Source organism: Colias philodice, chromosome 28 (genome assembly GCF_061535455.1).
Source record: "Colias philodice isolate Cphi_HAF_F1 chromosome 28, ilColPhil1 Martin Lab GWU primary, whole genome shotgun sequence".
In the NCBI taxonomy this organism is placed as follows: Eukaryota; Metazoa; Arthropoda; class Insecta; order Lepidoptera; family Pieridae; genus Colias; species Colias philodice.
The window spans coordinates 338376-346219 of NC_143113.1; the positions used below are offsets into that span (position 1 = coordinate 338376).

The following is a 7844-nucleotide window of genomic DNA, read 5'->3' on the forward strand; positions in this document are numbered from 1 at the left end:
CTTTTATTCAGTAATTTTAAGTCAAGTTAAATATGAAGACATTTCACACTATTAATTATTGAAGTGAAACTTCTTTATCGGGGTTGGAAAAAAATTTAGTGTAACATTTTTTCGTTACGCGTGACATTTTTCCGTTACGCGCCATCTTTTAAAGTGAAACTTTTATTACATCGCCTCAAACTTTTTGGCCTGTGTAGCGCATGTCGCGTGACGGTCTAACCGTACGATAATAATTATCGTACAAATACGATTTTGTGCCTAAGTTTCACTTTTACCGTGGTTTCATAAAACCACACAACTTTTTTTTCTTATCCTTACCACGCGTGATTCGTATTTCTGTAAAGTTGCATATAGTAAATTATTTTTTGAAAAATAAGGTCATAAAGAAGTTTCACTTCTTATGTGTGTGTACACTAGTACACGCACACATTTGATTTTAGTATAACCTGTTACCTGACTTATACCACATCTTCGTTCTTACATCTTCATAATTTGTAGGCATAATAATTAGCAATTTCTTAAACTATATGAAATACAACTTTTTGTACAATAAATAATATCGCCTTAACGCTTGCTAGAACAATATAGGTTCCATTTCTGATATATAACAATGATTGATTGCAAGCTTCCCTTTCAAAGGTGACAGATTGAATTTCCATAATATTATTATTGCTAGGGAAAGATTTTTTATACAAACTTATATTAAGTATATTTGGCTTCTACCGCCACTACTAGAATAAATAATATATAGTTTTGTACAAAATATAAAAACTACTGAAACTGATTTCCTGTTCTATATGTATTGATAAGTAATAGTAATTCACACGAGTTTGTTTGAACGTACAACGTGTAATCTCTCAACGCAACATCAATTTAAAAAATTCTTTCAGCTTTGGACATGATCCTGTGAGGTGGAATGTGCACTACGAGCGACGCCGGGTGAACCGCTAAATAAAGTATTGAAATTGCAGACTTTGTTTTATTATGTACACATTTTGCTAGCCTTTCCTGTATGTACACTATAAAAATCTGAATGTACATTGATTTTACTAGATGACTCTTATTAATAAGTTATTATAATAACTCTGCCTTAGTTAGGTACTTTTATCATTAAGACTACTTATAAAGTAAAGATAAGAAATTCTCAGACCCTATGTGCACACAAAATTTCATTAAAATCAAATCTCAATCTGATATTTGGAACGGCTAAACCGATTTTGATAGGATTTTCAATAGAAGATAGGGCAACCTAGTTATCCGAACAATAGACGTGATGATTTTTTTTTAACTATCTTATGTGTAAATGTTGTAATGGCTGAAGCCTGAACCAATTTTGATGAGATTTTCATTAAAAGATAGGGCATTCTATTTTTCCAAACAATAACAAAAGACGGTGATGTTGTTTTCAAAATTCTCTAATGTGTATGTGATTGTTTCAACTTCGGAATGGTTGAATCGATTTTGATGAGATTTTCAATAGAAGATAACTTAAGGGTTAAGGCGTCATAGTAACACATCCTATAAAAACAAAATTATCAATGTTTCTGTTTTTTGTGATTGTTGCCTAATGTTTGGAACGGATGAACCGATTTCGATGAGATTCTCATAAAAAGAGATGATGACCTGTCTAACCTGACCTAAAGAGTTATCTAACCTTCAACTTATCCAAACACGAACAATTACTTTATCATAACTATAAAGTAAAAAAGGTACCAATATATCAACAATTAAAACTTATAGAGCAGATAAATAAGTACAATTTTAACGGCAATCTTTTTAAATCAATACCATACACAGGGTACTATTATACCCCGATACCTACCTACTACAAAACTGTTAAAAAGAGAAACATGAATTTACTATAACCATTCACTGCAAAAAAAGTACTATTTCTATGGCTTCTGTACCCAAAAAGTATCATCAAGATCCATTTAAAAATAGTAACAAATATACATGCATACATTCAATTTAAAAATGTCGCATTTAGTAGTATATAATTTCAAGTAGAATATCAAAACTAGTAGGATGAAGTCGACTCTCAAATCTTTAACACTACAAGCGATTCGCTGACCATCAGCCTTTTGCAGAGAAAAAGCTCAATTCGAGTTTTTTAAAATACATCTGTAACTAATATAATATGAACTACTTATCTACGACAAAAAAATTTCAAGCTGACGAAAATGACTGAATGAACAAATGACAAGCTGATGAATGATTTTATGTTAGAAGGTACCTAATCACTGTTCAACCAACTAAGATGCCGCAGCTGACGCCTGACGGTCACCATTCGTAATCGACCTAAAACATTGTACAAGTTGGGTATCATTACCAACATTATAGTATTATGTAGATTTAGTTGTTGGCGAGTATTTTCTACATCTACGTGTATTATTCTTTATAGTAATTTAGTTATAGACTATAGTTTACAAATTATTTACTATAACTAAAATATGGTGCATACAAGCCGTAGTCGCTTTTTACTTGTTTTTAATGATCTGCAATAGTCATACACTTCACATTTTTTCCAATTGCTTATTAGATCTGAATACAATTTACATGCGAATCCGTCGGCTATATAGCATTTTCAGTTTTCTCTTCTTTACGTCGCAATGGAGGTATTTTATAGTGTGATATTTTTGTTTGATGATTGATACTGATTGATTCTATCTAATTTTGACCATGCGGGTGAATAGCCTATTTAAGTAAGATGATTTATTCAAATCTGTTCAATTGTTTTGGCGTTTGTGCAGTACCTACTAAATTTTCATATTTTCATGTATAACCACCTATAAGTGAAGATTGCGATTATCATTGTTTTTGAAGACAATATATTTAGTATTATTAATTTTATCCTACATTTTGGATTTGGACAAATATCTAGCTGTAAATAAATCAGATTATATAGATAATCAGAAAAGAGATTCTCAGCTAGCTTGTTTTAAAATTAAAGGGTTAATAAAAACACAAAATACTCATCACATATTTATTACAATATAAACAAATAACAAAAAGTCTTGCAAACAGTAGAAAATCATAGAAAAGACCAGTAGCAAATATTTTGAGACATTTTCACAATGACAGAATAAATGTATTTTTCTATTTTAATTTTAATTAAATATTATTTTATTCGGTCATTGTGAAGTGTCCGTAATTACAAAAATGCGGAATTTTACAATTTGTGTGAAAAAAAATGCATTTTGCTTTGCTGAATAGGTTATTTATCAAAACACAAAAGATATTTTTACAATAAATTTACATATATTTATCATTTAAACTGTATTCATTTCACTAAAGTATACATAAAAATAATTCAGATTTTTAGTCATAGCCAAATATATGAAAATTATATAATTTCAAATATAATTGTTCCCTTTCGTAAACATACACAATAAAACCTTATAAATAACAAAAAATCAATTGTTGGCATTCAATTTTATAGAGAAAATTAATTTTTCTTAAAGTTATATTAAATGCCTTGTAGCAATCGCCGGAATGTGATATTTGAGAAAAACTGTGCTCAAATCAGCCACAAGTGTTTATTATATTTAACTAAAATAATCCATACGGACAGTTAAATTTTGGCATTTTTCTCCCATGTCAAAATTCAATTTTCTGTATGGATAATGAAATATAAAAAGTAAAACTTATAAAATTACAAGATTTAAACCAAACATTGCTTTTTAAACACAGCTATATTTAAAGTTTAAATAGTTTCAGAGATTCGCGTGTGCAGATTGACAAACTTCCAAAACAGTCTGTTTATCACTTAAAAATAAAGTAAAAATTGATAATATGTATGTAATACAATAAAATAATACTTGGACACACTACACACATCCACACACTATCACGCCTAATTCAGAGACTAGGTTGTATATATCTTTTAATTTCTACAGTATTGCATTGAAACCTTAATAATTCTTTCTATCATCACAATATTTAAAAAGAAAAAACGTTAGAGAATTCTTAATAAATCACTTATTTAAAAAAAATACCGATTTTTTTATTAATCACTAAATAAATGAATAACCTGGCTTGAAGGACCAATATTTAGGTCCTTCAAATCAGTTAACGTAAAAATCAAAATAAATTTTTCGCGTTTTCCAATTTAAAGTTGTTTTCATATACCTCTAAAATCTTCGACAATGAAATAACTAAATACAGATTGAAATTTGGACCAAGATCTAAGTGAATGTCTTAAAAAATAAAGTAAAGCTTAACCATATAATATTCCTTAATATTTTCTATCAGTTTATATTCAGTTTCTAACATAATATACACACTGGAACCACACTATAAAAAAGAAGCACCGAATTTTTAAGCGAACATTGGCATAGTTAGAAAAATATCCATTTTAACCATTTAGTTTTGTGTTAGCGTATAAAGAAAATATTTTTTGAAGTGAAACTTCTTTAGGCGCATTGAGAGTAAAATTTCAAGGTCGCGTTATGGCAATACCATCACGTCATGGAGTAAGGCGACGATTTTGGTATCTTTGAATCTTGACAAAGAAGTTTCACTTCTGAAACGTGTGCAGTTATAAAGTAAATAAGTTTATAGCTTTTTATCTTGTGAAATTTACATACCTGAAAGGATAAAAATAATGGAGAAAAATGTCCTTCAATCAGCATCGGCATCTTCATGAAAAAATACTGTTCTGAATAAAAATATATTTATACTAACTACGCCAATGCAAGCGGGTGTATAAAATTGTAAACATTAAAGCAAACCTCCTACCGCATTGTGCCGTCTACCTAAACTATTTTGTGAGTTTATCTGTACCTCGGGAACGCATGTTCCCAAACCTCGTATTTATAAACATTTTAGCGACAAAAATTGAAGACCTTCTATGCAATAATATTATGAGTAAAAAGGTGTAGATAGATAGAATTAGCCACAATTCACATCAGTTGTCTCTTTCATTCACGATAGTTGAATCATGCCATCTCACTGTGACGCCTAATCGTGTGTGCGTTAGTGCCGTGTTAGAAGATCGAATGTTGTGTTGGTAACCTATCTACACGTTTTTACTTATAATATCATTATTGTTATGTGAAAATAAATGATTTTTTTTTTTAAATTGCAACATTTGATAGTTTCCAGTAACATTTGTTTATCAATTGTTGCTCAAAAATGTTTACGAAGTTTGAGAGATGTTTACAAATATGTCTACGAAGTTTGAATATAACACCACTTTATTCTATATAGTGTCAAATCTACACTAAAATGGCTGTTAAAAATAAGATATAGAAATATAAAATATTGCAAATTAAAAAATATGATTGACTATTTTACAAAAAACACTGGATTAGTTTTGAGACCAATGAGGAACAACGAAAAATAGTTTAGTTTTACATAATTTTGACAAAATATCTTTAAAGTATATACTAATTGTATGTTTTGATTTTGATTTCAATCAAATATTGCTAGTTCTTCGATATAAGTATTATTATATAATTTAATTTTGCAAAAATATGACATAATTCTCGGGCACAAAAATCTGTACAAATATTATAGATAGAGTAGGAAAGAAATACGAAAAATTTACTGTTTAGAAAGAGAGGGAAAATAACCGTACCCTATATGTCTCTTTCCAGTGACGCAAAACTTTTGTGGAGTGAAACTTCTTTAGGCGTGTTGAGAGTAAAATTACAAAGTCGCGTCATGGCCATACCATTACGTCATGGAGTAAGGCGACAATTTTGGTATCTTTTAATCTTGCCAAAGACGTTTCACTTCTGACATAATTGCTCGGCACAAACGCTCTTTTTTTAATAGTTATAGTTTCTTTTGAATATCGGTGAATGTGTGAAATACCGAAATCTCCTCTCTTTTTTAACCAAGAAACTCTTATGACACTTAAAGGTACATAAAATCCTGCAGCTTAAGGCTGCTTTTCTACCAATATTTGCGATGATGTGTATCGAGGAATATTTTTGTAAATAACCAATAGTATCGATTCAAACTTCAAATTAAATGAAGCGATATGATTGGTCCTTACAACACATTCCTCGCTCATTATTGGTAGAAAAGCAGCCTAATTCTCATATTGTGACTTATGAATCAAATAATATAATAATTGATGTTAATAATATCAAAACGCGATTTATTTATTACTAGCTTTATCCCGCGGTTTTCTTTGAATTTTTCTTGTAAGTATCTTGACTTATGTTAAAAATATTTTCAATTACATTAAAATTAAAAATGGCTGACATGTTTAAGGTTTTAATTAATAAATCGCATCTTACATTATTTTACATACAAACAAAACTATAGTAGAACAAGGAAATTAGACCTTATTCTATTGACATTAAGATTGTAACTCGTTTTACAGTCAGCAATTTCCTATTATAATCATTCTGTCCTTTTCTTACACTTACAAACTTCATACACAAGAGCGAGATAGACAGCTTTTTATGCATTTAGTGTAAAAACTATCCTTCTCTTTCTAATAAATGTATTTTATAAACGGCAGAAAGAGATAACAATATGTTTTCTGCATTGGCTTTTTCATGATCGGTCTTAAGTATATATTATTTTTGAAACAATTAATTCCTTAATAAAATAAAGAAGATTTATGAGCAAATTTAGGTAAAAAATAAAAATAATTCCGAACGGTGGTAAATAAATATACAAAAACTGGAATACATAACCGCCTTTTTTGAAGTCGGTTAAAAATAAAGCATTAATATTAGGTACAAGGGGAAAGATGACACATCTAGGTTTAAACCAATTGCGTTGTTTTTAAAAAATAATTTTCCCTACATTTCACTAAAAAATAATTTCTTCCACTATTCTACGCGATATGGCAACACTCAGGTATACACGATTCGTTAAAAAAATATCTCTAATTTTGTAGGACATTTAAAAAATATACGAGATTCGATAATTCAAAATAAAAAATAAATTTTGTATATGGAAAAATACTTTTAGAATTTTGAAATGAGGAATGTACATATTTAAAAATAATTTGAAATCACATCTACATGGGATTTTAACTACTTAGCACTAAATGAACAACTACCTTCACTATCTACTGTACTTGAAAAATAAACTTACATTATCAAAATAAAGCTAAAACCCATATATTATGCGCCTCCATTATTTTCCTACGCACTTGCTTCTAAACATTGAAAAATTCTTGCATCCTTCTTTTAAAAAAAACACGCTTTTTAATACAAACACCCACATAATTCGATTTTCAGCGCAAGCTATAAAAGCGCCAAAAATATCATTTATTTATTGCAATATATTTCTCTATATGAAGTAGAAAAAACTAGACTCAACACTCAAAAAGTGTCCGAATTTAAACTCTGCCCAAGCGTGAGGCAGAGTTTCATAACTAGATTTAACACTAAAAACTGTCCGAAGCAAAACTCTGCTAAGTCCAATCGCAGATCAGGAAGAATTTCGTACAATGACCTCTTTACCTACTGATAGTGGTCACAAACATTTTTGAATGAAGTGCAGTTTACATGAAATATTTAGAGGAGAAAATATTTTTTACTAACTTATTAAATAATATGATTATGATTATGATAAATGTCCTTTGAATAAAGGTTTTTAATTTTTTCAATAACCACGATATATTATACGATACGTTTTGTCGTGACTCAAGGTCAATAAAAAAACCACATGCAATCAAGAACAAACCTTACGCTCTCAGGTTAAAGGTTTACAATCGCTGAGGACGGCGGTCATTGCACCTGTGCGAGCAAGACACATTATATTTACGCGGGAGTGACAGTGACAGGTAATAACAGGTTAATGTACGAAATTCTTCCTAGTTCGCGTCCGGACTTTAGCAATGTTCAAAGTCTATTGAATAGCTCATAAAACTAAGC

General features: G+C 29.6%; 1 long non-coding RNA gene across 1 annotated transcript; it reads right to left on the minus strand.

Moving 5' to 3' along the window:
* Nucleotides 1–2969: 2969 nt before the first annotated feature.
* On the minus strand, nucleotides 2970–7378 carry LOC149476126 (uncharacterized). The gene is made up of 2 exons (XR_016317854.1): nucleotides 6167–7378; nucleotides 2970–5500 (listed from the first exon to the last, which is right to left on the minus strand). It is a non-coding gene; the product is annotated as an uncharacterized LOC149476126 (long non-coding RNA).
* Between the last annotated feature and the right edge of the window lie 466 nt (nucleotides 7379–7844).